Here is a 13,524-nt window from a genome sequence, read left to right as displayed (position 1 = left end):
AACACAGTGTACCTAGTGATTAATAGTCGACATCAGCAGTGAAAATATGGAGAGTTTAAAAATTCTTAATGCTATAAAATGGATTGGAAATGTCGACCATGAGTGGAGTCTGTTTAAACAAAGCTTTATGCTGTACCTTCAAGCCATTGGAATCGATAGCAAACCAGATACACAGAAGATTGCACTGCTACTCACTGTGGCGGACGTCAAGCTCTAGAGGTTTACAACACATTTGTTTTCATCGAGGCAGAAGACCAGAGCAAATTCAACAAAGTTATCGAGATGTTTGATGAACACTGTTACCAAAGAAAAATGAAATCTTCCAGAGATTTGTGTTTTGCTCGCAGACGCAGATGCAGGGAGAGAGCTTTGATACTTTTTTTTAACAGACTTAAAATTAAAAGCAAGAACGTGCAATTTTGGATCGCTGCAAGATTCAATGATCCGTGATCAAATTGTGTTCAGAATTAATAATAAGAAAATGAGAGAGAGGTTGCTACGAGAAACATGGTAGTGTAGGAAGTGAACAGTGTCGAGCAGGATAAATGGACTGTGTCATTGCATACAAAGGAACAAACATTCCTTTCAAGAGAGAGACGGGGAAAATGTCAATTTGATCTGTGAACGTGACACCAGGGCAATGAAGATAAAGCCATATATCCATGCAAATCCTATAAGCAGAGCACTGACACAAAAGGTACATATAAACTCAAGGTGAAAGTTAAAGATAAAGAGCACCACCTCAGGTTCATTGTAGTCCCAGATGGACATTTTTCACTGATTGGTGACGAAGCATGTGAAAACTTAAACCAAATCAAGAGGGTGTACCACATCAACAGTATCCATGCACAGAACAGCATAAAGGAAATATTGGATCAATTTCCCAACATCCTCAAGGGGTTTGGAGTTCTACCATTCACCTATAAGATAGAGTTAAAAAAGGATGCACAGCCAGTAGTGCATGCCCTGAGGTGGGTTCCAGCGCCACTAAAAGCTCAAGCAGGCACTCAACTGAATAACAGCACTAGGGGTTATAAAGAAAGTGGAGGAGCCCACAGAATGGGTGAATTCAATGGTGTGGGTCAAAAAGAAAGGTGACCATCGCATGTGCATGGACCCAAAAGGCCTGAATGCCAATATAAAGAGGGAACATTATCAGATTCCAACCAGAGATGAAATTTAAAGTAAGATGGCCAGTGCAAAGTTTTTCACTAAATTGGATGCATCGCAGGGCTTCTGGTAAATAAAACTGCACAAAGGTAACACAAAATACTATACATTTAATACATTATATATTTAATACAGCATTTGACCAATACTCGTGCCTGAGGATGCCTTTTGGAATTTCCTCAGCTCCGGAAGTGTTCCACAGGAGAACGGAGCACATCGTAGAAGGCATAAATAGAGTACGTGTGTACATGGATTGCATAATCGTATGGGGATCCACTCAAAAACAACACAATGAGAGGTTACAACACGTTCAGAAGTATGGATTAAAGTTAAACAGAGAAAAATGTCAGTTTGGTGTGAAGGAAATCACCTTCCTGGAAGATAAACAGTCAGAGGTAGGTGTGGAGCCAGACAAGAGCAAGGTGAAAGCAATTCTAGAGATGCCCAGAACCACTGACTAAAAAGGCCTATTGAGGGCACTGGGAATGATCAATTTCATTGGTAAATGCATACCAAATCTGTCTTCCAAAACAACGTACCTAAGGAAGTTGTTACAGGACAAATATGAATTCAAGTGGACAGACAACCACGAGGAAGAATGGGGATGACAGAAGAACATTCTGACTATAGGATCAGTACTTCTGACATTCTTTGATGCATCCATAAAGACGAAAATATCCACAGAAGCTTCAAAAGATGGAGTAGATGCCATACTACTTCAGGCTGTGGGAGAAGATTGGAGGCCAGTAGCATACACATCAAGGACGATGACAACATTTGAATGTCAATATGCAAAAATCAAGAAAGTGTATCTAGGTCTGGTCTATTGACTCGAGAAATTCTACAGCTATGTGTATGGTCTACCAACACTCATGGCAGAGACAGACCACATACCATTAATAGCAATAATCAAGAAAAATCTCAGTGAAATGTCATCGAGCTTCCAAAAACTGATGATGAAGCTACAATGTTATGATTTTAAATTGGTGTACACACAAGGAAAACTTATTGTGGTGGCTGATGCGTTATTCAGGGCAACGATGAAGAGTGAAGCACACAATGAGAGTTCCACAGAGACAGATGTAAATCTCCATGTGAATCTGATCATGGAAGTGCTTCCCTTATCTGACATGAAATCCAAGCAGATCACAGCTGAAACAGAAAATGACACAGTTCTTTAGAAGATCATCAAGAATCTGAATGAAGGAGAGCCTAGAAGTGAATGTCAGTCATACTACAACATCAGAGCTGAGCTGAGTGTTGTCAATGGGCTTCTATTCAGACAGAACAGAATTGTTAATCCTCAATCACTGAGACAAGAGATGCTGAAAAGGGTGCACAAGGGGCACCTTGGAATGGAAAAATGCAAGAGGAGGGCCAGAACTGCTGTTTATTGGCCAGAGATAAATGCTGACATTGATAGGATGGTTTCAAGCTGTGAGTCCTGTTTGAAACATCATTCAAAGCAGACAAAGGAACCCATGATCATAACTGACTTACCAGCAGAACCATGGCAGAAAGTTGGGACTGATCTGTTCCACATGAATGGAAAGAATTACTTGCTGATTACTGATTATCTATCGCATTAACTGGAGATTGTGCTGCTTTCTAACACGTCTTCTGCTTGTGCGATCCAATATATGAAATCAATCTTTGCAAGACACAGAATTCCTCAAATTGTCTACTTTGGCAATGGTCCATACTACAGTTGTAGAGAATTCCAGAACTTTGCAGAAGTGTATGATTTTTGATGGGATTTCAAGCCCTCTACAACCACAGTCAAATGGTAAAGCAGAGAAAGGAGTTCACATAGTTAAACAGTTGCTCAAGAAAGCACTAGGCATTGGCTCAGATCTGTACCTATCTCAATTGAGTTACAGAGCTTCGCCACTTGAACAAGGCACATCACCCTCTGAGCTTCTGACTACGCACCACACTTCCCTACTCTGCAGGCCCAAAGAAGAACTGAAATGTCGAACAGAAACAAAAGCGTCTGCAAGGGAGACAAAAGGCAAACTATGACAAATCAATGAGAAGCTTAGGGCCACTAGCACAACATGACACAGTGAGACTCAGAGATTCCAATACTTGGGATGAAAAGTCTACTGTTCTGGAAGAAGTAAATCCAAGATCCTACACTGGTCAAATACTGAGGTGGAATCGAAGGAGCCTGCTGAAAACACCAGAGATGCTGCAGGAACAGATAAATGCAGAAGATTCAGCCTGCATAGAGACAGAGGAAACACCACTTGTGCTATACATTTGTGGACCAGCAGAGCTGACACAACCACGTACAGAGCCAACACAAACACCTGTGTTAAGAATATCCACATGAGTTGTCAAAGCATCTGACAGACTGAAAAAGAACTGCACAGTTAAAAATTTGTGCTGCTGATGTTCATGTTACATTTGTGTTGAAATTTAAATGGAAAGAATACTGTATTAATGTGTCATGTTTAATTAAACATCTCAAGGAAAGAGGATGTAGTTATAGAGTGCTACCACCAGGAGGAGTCAGAGACAGAGAACATTTAGGGAATGTGCATCTTGGGTAGATTTAAGATCGATGTCTCCACATGAGGTCTGGCATGTGTATATTCTGTTTTTGGTGCTGGTTGTTTAGTTAATAAATCTAGATGTTTTAAAAAGAACCCGCTTCTTTATTGTAGTAAAAGAAACATCATCATTTTATCAGAATCAGGAAAAGTTAGAAATCAAAAAGGGATGGGAGGGCAAAGCAAAAAAACAGTGATGGGATAGAGACCAGGACAGACTGAATGAATGGTCCCCTCTAACATAAACATTTCCTTTATTCTCACAATTCTTTCCTATTCATGCAACTTAAGACTAATTTCTAGCTTTCCCTTGGTAAATTACTTTTGAGTATTCAATGTTGAGTCAGAAGGATGGGGGTTTAATGCAGAGACCTGAACATTAAATCTTGCCAGACATATTGCAGAGTTGGATGTCTCACTGTTTGGTGGATGTAATGAACATGGGCCCATCCTGTCCTTGAGGTAGATAAAAAAAAATCAACATTGTGATGTGGCTAAGGGTACATCTCAGAGTCACCAAAACAAATTAACAGGCAGATAACAGATTATTAATTTAAGGACCTCCGTTTTGTAAATAAGCTGTATTATTGCACGTAATTATATTTCTGTAAAATCTGTACAAACTACAATCTGTATCTTTTCTCCATATGAAAGATTTTACATGAGTATGTTTTTAGCAGTGAGCCTTTTGATTGAAAGTATATTATTAGTTTTTGTAGCTTTTTAATAGAAAAATAGGTTGAGAAGCAAGAATGTTTGGTTAACAAATAATGTAAGAAGAATCATTTACAAAACGTGCAGGATAATACTGATCAGAATTCAATTTAGTCATTAACAAGGTAGCAGTGTATTTGATCAGTTCCAGCCTTTCCAGAAATAGTACGTACAAACAAATGCAGCTGATACCAAATGAAAGATTCATTTTACACAAACACAGGTCGAATCTGATCAAAATCTAATTCTGAAACAAAGACAACATGTCAAAACCAAGCTGATACAGAACATCTGTTGCTGTCTTAGATTGACAGATTTGAAAAGCTGTATTTTAAAAACACCATGATACCAGTTTAACAGAACATATTCTAACATGAGAGGTACATGTTCATAAATTGGATACTATTTTCATGAAATGAATATGTAATTTCTGGAATGGCCAGGTTATACATCATTTAGTTGAAGTATTCTTTTAAATGTTCTTCCATGGTCTCACCGCAGTTATAACATTTGTAAATGATGCATCCAGATTTTATTTTGAGGACAAATTTACATTGGTTGTTTTCTTTTATCCAACTTTACACAAGACAATAGAGTGATGCAAGTCCTTTTGTCATGAAACATAGTTGATTAACTCCTACCCTGATGAGTCCGTGTCTCATCTTTGTTCATACATTCTCATGTACATTCCCTCTTCCTGTAAAAAATAATTCATTTCATTGCCTTCAAAAGCAATGAGATGGATATTTTGCTTTTGTGGATGTTGTAGTTAAATAAACAAAACCTGACTTTAATTCTTATAAATCTGAAAAGATGAGAGAAATAAGGATATTTTCAACTCTAGAGTTTTTATAAGCATCTAGAATTAACAATCTCTTCCCACAACAGTTTGAAAAATAGTTTAAATGAATCCCTGAAAAGAACAAATGTGGAAAAATAGGAATAGAGAATGCAAAATGCTGAAGTGAAGAAGAATTTTTCTTCAAGTAATCTTTCATGACATTGATGGTAAAAATCGCTTTCCAGTCAGCAATCTGAAGCTGAGATTGTGCTCTGGCAAATTTGTTGTTGTATTTGACCCAGACACGAGCTTCTGATCATGACAATACAATCAACACAAAGACCACCTATTTTCACCTCTATTATAGCAGAACTGCTCCTTTCTCAACCGATATGTGGCCGAAACCCCATTTATGCCTTTGTTATGTCCAGAATTCACTGTTTTATTGCACTCCTGGCTGCCTTCCTATTATCCTTAATACAAACTCATTTAAAGCTTTTCTGTCAATGTATTAACTTACTGTGCTTACATATCACCTGTGCTTGCTAAGGTACAGTAGTTCCTGGTTAAGCAATATCTTAGTTACAAAATTCTAGATTCCATATCCCTTCAGGCCCTTGCTGCTCACTCTTTAATCTCTCTAGGCCGACAACTTTGCAAGATATCCACGCTCCTCCAAATCAAGCACACTCAAATTTAATTGCTCCACAATTGGCAGCTGCACTTACAGCTGCTGAAGTGTACGTTCGGTATTCTTTCTCCAACTTCTCTACTCTTAGACTATCCAACATCTTGACAGATGCTTGCCCAATTATGGGAAAGATGTCATTTTCCTTGAAAAGGTGGAGAAAATATTCACAAGAATGTTGCTCGGATGGTTGGGATTGAATTACAAGGTGAAGCTGGATAGGCTGGAACTTCTCTTCTTGAAATATAGGAGGCAACGTGTTAACCTAAAAGAAATACAGTATATTAAATCCTGAAGGGAATACATAAGGTAAATAGTCATAATCTGTTTTTCCCAGGATGGGGATATCTAAAACTTAAAGGCACAGATTTAAAATGTGAGAGGAAAGACTTAAAAGGGACCTGAGAGGCAGTCCCCTGCAGAGCAAATCCATCAGTCCCTTTCTCTGAACGAGTTGCTGTTACCTGGTTTTTTAGCAACTTAAGGAACTTGCAGGTGGCCAAAATCTCCTCACGCATATTATGCCCATATGTGGCTGTTGGGAGGCCACTTGAAAGTGCAGGAGGTGCATGCGAGGCGAACTTTGTAACCCTCCTCCAGGAGGGATAATTACCCCCCAGCATATGAATGCAGCTGCCTGAAAGTGGCTGTTAAGGGGATGACAGTCAGCTGACGAGTGCCTGTCAGCCCCCCTCCCAGCTGCCCCTGCCCCCCAGGCGCAGGCTGTCAGCACAGGGACGTCCTGCGCGGGACGCCCCCACACTGCTCCCACTGCCCCACTCTCTCCCCACAACCCTATATCAGTCCCCACACTGTGGGGCGGCTGGCACGGGCTGCCAGCATGGGACTGATATAGGGCTGTGCCAGCCGCCCCACAGTGTGGGGACTGATATAGGGCTGTGGGGACAGAGCGGCGCAATGAGATTAGTGTGGGGACGTCCCCGCATTGATAGCCCACACTGGCTGTTCCAGCTCTGACAGCCCGCGCCGGCCGCCCCATCGCTGATAGCCCACGCCAGCTGTCCCAGCTCTGACAGCCAGCCACCCTAAACCTGTCAGCCTGAAGGGACAGGAGCCAGAGTGCGCTCTGAGGTGCCTCCCGGGAAGCTATCCCTTGCAGATGGCCAGCGCTGCGCTTTCAGCGCTGCCACCTGAACGACCATTCCACAGGTCTGAATCCACTTCTGCAGGCACATTCTTGGCAGAGAATGCACCTGAAGAAGCCTTTAGTCTCAATGCTTCTCTTGTACACCTTTCAAATTAGATCCTGCACAGATCTTTTCAACATTTCACCAGATATTGTCTAGATATGTTGGACTATAGCTTTAGGTACGTTTGAAGAATTAATGTATTTGATGGCATACAAGTCAGACCATCTTTCTCCCCCCAAAGAAATGGCTCAAAAATATCCCCCGGGTCTTGTATGCGAAGTTGAAATTAAGATGATGATGGTGGGTAACAGTGACCATAGTTGCTGCGTGGCTCAATGGCGTCATTGTTATCTATCTTTGGGGGATGGTGGCAGGCTGTCAGGGAGGAGAGTGGGGTGGTGGGATCAGTGTGGGGACTAGTGGTGGGCTGTCAGGGAGGGGAGCGGGGTGGTGGGATCAGTGTGGGGACTGGTGGCAGGGTATCGGGGGAGTGTGGTGGTGGGATCAGTGAGAGGGCTGGTGGCGGGCTGTTAGGAGACTCTCCCATCACCCCGCTGTCAGTCCCCGCACTAGTCTTGCTGCCCCTCTCCCCTCCGACAGTCCACCACCAGTCCCCACACTGATCGCACTGCCCTGTTCCCTCAACAGCCCTCCACCAGTCCACACACTGATCCCGCCACCCTGCTCCCCCCCAAAGAGAGAGCAGGGCTGTGGGACCAGCACGGGGCCTAACAGCGGACCGCTGGGGGAGAGAAGGATAGCAGGACAGCAGGCTGCCAGGAGAGACCAGGGCAGCAGGACCAACAAGGAGACCAACTGCAGAAGTTTGTTTTATATAATGATTTCTGCTATAACTAAGCTACTCTTGTTTTCTCATGTAAATTATAGCAGTTTTATTATCAAAAAGATTTTTCTGTTGTCCTAGTTGCATGTTTTGATCAATTTCTTTCTGCTTTGTTGCAGCTACATATTTCAAAAACATTAAATGCTTATCCATAAATACAATTTTAAAAATTCTTAATATTCCCTGCTGAAATGGGATGGGGAGGGGTCTTATATGGCATCAAATACGGTATTTGCTATTACAGCGAAAGGAAATGTGACACCATTTTACATACCATCCAGCCGCAGTGAATTAATGACCAAAGAATATGATTTTCCAATTGCTTTGGTTGATAGGTCAATGTTGGTGAAGGCATCTTGAACTTCCATTAACTTCTTTGAACAGAGCCACAAGATATTTTACAAATACTGTATCCAAAAGTGGCTCCATCTATAATGCAGTATTCCCCTGTAGATTATGTGATTAAATTGTACATAATCCTGGTGATTTGATCAATTGACATCTGATTGCAGGATATTCAATTATATGATGATTTATGATTAATATTAAGTTAAAGTTAAATTTTCTGCCTCTCTTCAACAAATATTAAGCTGTAAGAATGCCAAAACAAGACCACTTTCCAATCATTTACATTTATCTTTCTTTCTCTGTTTTCATCTTTCATAACAGTTTGTGTTGTCCTCCTTCCCATAGTTTGTTCCCCTCTTTTATTTCCAGTTTTGCTTTGCGAACAGATTTTAGGCTGAATTGGTGCAAGAACTTCTGATCTACTTGAGATAATTCAATGACACTAAGTGACAATAAGCCAATTTTTTTTAATGAATACACATGTGTCTACCATTAAAAAATGATCCTTTATTGTTGGGTGTTTTCAATAGATGTTCTATTGAAGAACACACAGAGATAAGTGACTTTCCCCAGCAACCTACAATTTACCATAATTTCCAAAAAAGAAGCAACAACTGAATTGATAATACTCAACCAATTAAAATGCTTTTGTGATGCCCCTTCTACAGCTTCGATTAACCAGTTTATTTGTGAAAATAAACAAAATATCTTGAGGAAAAAGAGTAGATCAAGCATTAGTTTGTTAGCTAACCATGTTTCATATTGCAATCATGTTACCCTCACAAGATTGACAAGTTACATCGAAAAAGCTTTCTGTCAACAAACAGACTGAAAGCCATTATTGTAAAGTGTACATTGTGTCCCAGGCCTGGTAAACACTTCTTCATTGATCACACACAACGATAGAAAGATCTTCTCAATCAAGAACCTTTTACAAAGGCGAAGTGCAAACAATCCTGAAAACAAAATGAGACTGACATTACAGTCAAACACTAAATAATAGTTTGGTTTAGCCAAGCTATTTGTAACCTTTTAAAATGGTGCCAAAGGAATATTAAATGCAAAAGCCTGACTATTACAACCTCTTGAAAGATCAAAAAGTGACACTATATTGCAAGATTTATTAGAGACCAGTGAAAGCAGGTGCTTTTAAGCAGAGAATTGTCAATAGAAAGTAATATTTTTCAAACACTATTAAATGGCAAAGGACAAGTTTTCAGGGGAAAACAGTAGTAAATACATGGCTTTTTTTGGAAAATGTTACTGTTATTAATATATACACATCATAATAAATGTTAACCTTACAAAGGGAGTAATAACTTGCAGTTGGTATCACCTTCATCTTGAACAAGCTGTCATTGATTAGATTTCACCAACAACTAATTAGCCAATCAAAGGTTTCCATGCTTGCTATTTTTCATTCCACAATTTATTTCTTTACTATACATTTGTGATATAATCATTTCAGATGGTTGGACAGGAATGGCCACAATCAAACAGAATTCACAGATAATTTCAGCTCTGATATTACATTGTTTTGTACACACAATCTATAACAGTTGCCCATTAACACTGGGAGGAACCCCTTATTATTTGCATCCCTTTTCATATTAGCATAGCTATGTAGCTTAAATAATGCTATAGAGATCACCTTTTGTGCTGCATTGCCCCATCAGCAGCTCCATGTCGCTTAGATCTTTCATTATATTCCCCGCTGTGGAGATCTGCTTTCTCATAAGGGACAAGGAAAGGTTGCATTAGTGCAACGGGACTGCATAATAAAATAATTCCTTCCAATCACACTAAACCTTTTGAGAATTTTCACAATTAGATTTGCTGCTTTTGTTGCAAATAAAATGCAGAGATAAAAGTGATGCTTATTATGTGTGAACGAGTCCCTGAGGTTTTGGAATTTTGAGCAAGTTTTATTAGTTTTTACAATGGTATTGAAAGAAATTGTAGTACTGTGCCTGTCACTAGCCCCTTTCACACTTGCATCCCATTAAATTGGTCGTTCGGTGTCCTTGGATAGGAATGGGGGTTTGGCTTTTCACTCATGACCACTCCGAACTGGGACACTGAATGCTTTCATACTTGCAAGGACTATCTACTGGTGGTTAGGACTGTTCTACTGGTGACATCATGATGCATCGAGTGATGGTGGACCTGCCCTAAATCCTGATCAATGTATTATGATCTATATTTGAAAAAAAATCATAACATATAATTATAATAATAATTAAATAATTATAACATTTAAGCTTTATGTACAGTACAGTATAAGCCCTTTAGCTCCTGTTGTTGTTGTGCCGACCTATATAAATTTTTATAAGGGACTGTGGGAAAGTGCGAGCAATAAATAGTAATAGCGGACAATTTTTAAACAGGGTGGGAAAGTTGGTAGCACTGTTGCGTACAATTTGAACAGTGTGGGAAAGTTGGTAGTGCTATTGCATTATAAATTACGTGGGAAAAAGCGATGGCAGACCTGCTATCTCAGAATTCCATGTGGCATAGAAAGAGCTGTATGCCCGGCTGTATACTTGGAGCCTTCATAGAGGGGTTTCTCTGCTACATGGCATTCTGGGAAGTCAGGTCCGCCATTACTTTTTTATAAATTGTGTGCTATAGTGCTACCAATTTTCCCACCTTGTTTAAAAATTGTCCGCTATTGCTATTTATTGCTATTTATTTCCACTCTCTCTCTCTCTCTCTCTCTCTCTCTCTCTCTCTCTCTCTCTCTCTCTCTCTCTCTCTCCCACTGCGACTTTCCCCTGGCAAACTTTATGCCTTCATTTTAATCTTTTCTTCCTGCACTTATGCAAAAACTTGGGTCATTTCAATCCCATAATGCAAATACCCCTTTCACACTTGCCTGATTGCAACGCTAGCATCTGCAGACGCTGGGGACTCTACAAGGGGTTGAGGCCGTCTATCCCCGCTGTGAGATGATGTCATCTGACACCAGCGATGCGTTGATTTTGCTTTCTCACTTGCCAATTTAAAGGCCAATTGGTGTTTGATTCCTGGGATCACTTGTAAGTGTGATAGGGGCTACTGATACTTTAATGGTTTGACCAAAAAAATCTATTATTTGATTCGCATGCATTTAAATAATGATACATTAAAGACAAGATTGGAATCAATCAGCACAAAGGTGTAGTGCCTTGGTCCAGTGCACTGTGTGAAAGGTTGGAAATTTTTAGTATTATATTGATTATTCCCCACACAGTATGAACCAGACTTCATCTACATCTACATTGAGATACCAAACCAAGGTCAAGCAGGGGAACAATTAGTGTGAATGTCACTTGTAAATGCTTATAAGTACCTAATTGCAGGATTGGATGACAAAAGTTCAGAATCCTAGAAGATTTATTATTTTCTTCTTCGCTTATTTTGTTATCTGGAAAGATTTACTCACTTAGGGTAAAAAAAAACATATTTGAAAGATAAGTTATGGGGAAACTACAATAATCATTCAACTGAAAATCTGCCATTACACAAAATGATGGATTTATCTCAGTTCTTCACCCCTAAGTCTGTGTGCATAGATCCCTGCTCTACTACCTGTGAATTCATGACTGTAGCCAAGTTTGAGTTCAATGCAATGTATGAATTCTCTTACAACACCACCATTGTTGGCCAAATGTATGAAGTGATGAATCAGAATACAGGATGGAGATCAAGAAGCTGATAGGACGGTGCCAGAGCAGCAATTTTTCTCACCAAAGCCAAGGAGCTTATTGTTGATTTTAGAAAGGGGAGGCTCAGTGATCACACTCCTGAAGGTGGAGAGGGATAGAATTTTCAAATTCCTGGGAGTCTATATCTCCAAAAACCTTTCCTGGAGCCGGAACACTGAGGCTACCTGAAAAAAGGCACACCAATGCCTTTACTTTCTCGAACTGAGGAGATGTGCCATGATGTCAAATATTCTATCACGCTTCTACAGGTGCACTGTGGAAAGACACTGACTGGTTGCACTACTGCTTGGTTTGGTAATTCAACCACCTGGGGATGCAGAAGGGTGTAGAAGGTAGCAAACATATCCAAATCTATCTCAGGCTGAAGAAATGTATAGTTCAATTGACAGAGATCTTCACAGGGATCTTCCACACTTCGCTACAGCTATCCATTGTTTCCACAGGTTTCAAGGCAGCCAGTGCCAAAGAGGGTGAGAATAGCAGGCTTGAATGACAACTGTCCTGTGGCACTGCCCTCCTCCATTATGAAATGCTTTGAGCATCTGATAATGGGACGCATCAAAGCACACTTCCCATAGCTGCTGGACCTATGTCAATTCGCTTATAGAAGGAACTGTTCCATAGATGGTGCTATAGCCTTGTCCCTTCACTCCGTCTTGACCCATCTGGAGAATCATATACCAGCCTGCTGTTCATCAACTTCAGCTCAGCATTTAATATAATCATTCCCCAGAGGCTAGTGGAGAAGCTGTCTTCACTGGGACTCGACACCAATCTCTGTAACTAGATTCTAGACTTCCTAACAGGCAGACCATAGTCTATCAGGGTCGGTAGCAGAACCTCAAGCAATGTCATGTTGAGCTCTGGTGCACCACAAGGCTGTGTGCTTAGCCTGCTCCTGTTCATGCAATTGACCCATGATGGCATCACCAGCTCCAACAGTGTCATCAAGTTTGCATATGTCACAACAGTAGATGACCTCATCAGCAACAACAATCAATTGCACTACAGAGACAAGGTGGAAAATCTCATGATATGGTATGGGAAAACCAACCTAAGTTTCACCGTGGGCAAAACAAAGGCAATGATTGTGGACTTCAGGAATGACCATTCTCCACTACAAATCAACTGCTCTGTAATAGAGAGAGAAGTGGAGAGCACCAATTTGCTTGGAGTTCACTTAATTAGTGACCTATCGTGGACACACAAAATCTGTTCACTTGGCAGGAAGGCACAACAGTGTTTGCACTTCATGAGAAGACTGGCCACCATTATGTCAACCTTCTACAGGAGGTCTATTAAGAGCAACCTGGCCTGCTGTATTAAAGTGTGCTATGGTTGCTGCAGAAAAGTGGACCAGAGGTCAATCCAGAGGGCCATAAGAGTGGCAGAGAGGATCCCTGAAATCTCCCTCCGCCCAATCAACATGATCTACCGGTATCAATGCCTGAAGAGGATGTGCAAAGACATTGAGGACCCCTTCCACCCCGCAAAGAGCATCATTCAGCTGCTCCCCTTGGGTAAGTGTCACAGGAGTAATAGAGCCAGCAGGCTGCAGAACAGCTT

At 40.7% G+C, this 13,524-nt stretch overlaps 1 long non-coding RNA gene across 2 annotated transcripts; it reads right to left on the bottom strand.

Moving 5' to 3' along the window:
• Nucleotides 1–5,890: 5,890 nt before the first annotated feature.
• LOC138752332 (uncharacterized) lies at nt 5,891–12,860 on the bottom strand. 2 transcript variants are annotated; one of them, XR_011350529.1, is made up of 3 exons: nt 12,266–12,860; nt 9,903–9,975; nt 5,891–6,173 (listed from the first exon to the last, which is right to left on the bottom strand). It is a non-coding gene; the product is annotated as an uncharacterized lncRNA (long non-coding RNA). The 2 variants fall into 2 exon arrangements; XR_011350528.1 differs by lacking the exon at nt 5,891–6,173 and adding an exon at nt 8,990–9,207.
• Nucleotides 12,861–13,524: the final 664 nt, after the last annotated feature.

Source organism: Narcine bancroftii, chromosome 2 (genome assembly GCF_036971445.1).
Source record: "Narcine bancroftii isolate sNarBan1 chromosome 2, sNarBan1.hap1, whole genome shotgun sequence".
NCBI lineage: Eukaryota > Metazoa > Chordata > Chondrichthyes > Torpediniformes > Narcinidae > Narcine > Narcine bancroftii.
Note: the sequence above shows the minus strand (reverse complement) of the source record. Positions and strands in the feature narration are given on the sequence as shown.